Source organism: Buceros rhinoceros, unplaced genomic scaffold, assembly GCF_000710305.1.
Source record: "Buceros rhinoceros silvestris isolate BGI_N320 unplaced genomic scaffold, ASM71030v1 scaffold24228, whole genome shotgun sequence".
Lineage (NCBI taxonomy): Eukaryota > Metazoa > Chordata > Aves > Bucerotiformes > Bucerotidae > Buceros > Buceros rhinoceros.
Genome location: NW_010425493.1, coordinates 9,876 through 10,460, shown reverse-complemented (window position 1 = coordinate 10,460; position 585 = coordinate 9,876). Strand labels below are relative to the sequence as shown.

Here is a 585-nt window from a genome sequence, read left to right as displayed (position 1 = left end):
CTGAACCCCATGTCGGGGGTTTATGTGGTTTGGGGATTTTTTTTTTCTTGCCCAAATCAAATTTCTGTACCATCAAACATGTTTTCACAAACCTGTTCCATCTCTCATAACTGCATTTGCTACCGAGGAAGGAGCCTGGGGGGAGATTTGTGACACCACCGCTCCATTCCCCCTCAGCCCTGGCTGCCCCCCTGCAGCTCAGCCATGAAGAAAAGCCCCCCTTGAACAACTATTACCCCTCCTCAAGAAAAAATTGAGGTAAATTCCTCCTTCCCAGCCTCTTTCCTCAATCCTAGCAGAGCCCTGGGGGTCTGAGCTGTGTGTTTGGGGCAGAAAGCCTCTTCTTGTGGAGTTCTGCCATGCCCAAGTCCTGAGGCTGCTGCTTGGGGCAGAGGTGGGCAACCCCAGGTCCCGGTCCCCGCTCCGAGGCCTCTCCAAAGGCACCACTGCTCACAGGGAGCACACACCTAGATGTCCATCCGTCCTCAGAAGACACCCAGAGAGGGAGTCACCCCGTGCAGGGACCCAGTTTTCCCATGGCAGTGCCCACAACCACCTGTGCCAGGTTCCGCTTAAGCTCTCCAC

At 55.2% G+C, this 585-nt stretch overlaps 1 protein-coding gene across 1 annotated transcript in view; it reads right to left on the bottom strand.

The window, feature by feature from the left end:
- LOC104497879 (voltage-dependent R-type calcium channel subunit alpha-1E-like) overlaps nt 1-585 on the bottom strand; it is a gene marked incomplete at both ends in the record, with an annotated part of 23,520 nt that overhangs the window by 15,622 nt on the left and 7,313 nt on the right. The gene's annotated exons all lie outside the window — the stretch shown is intronic.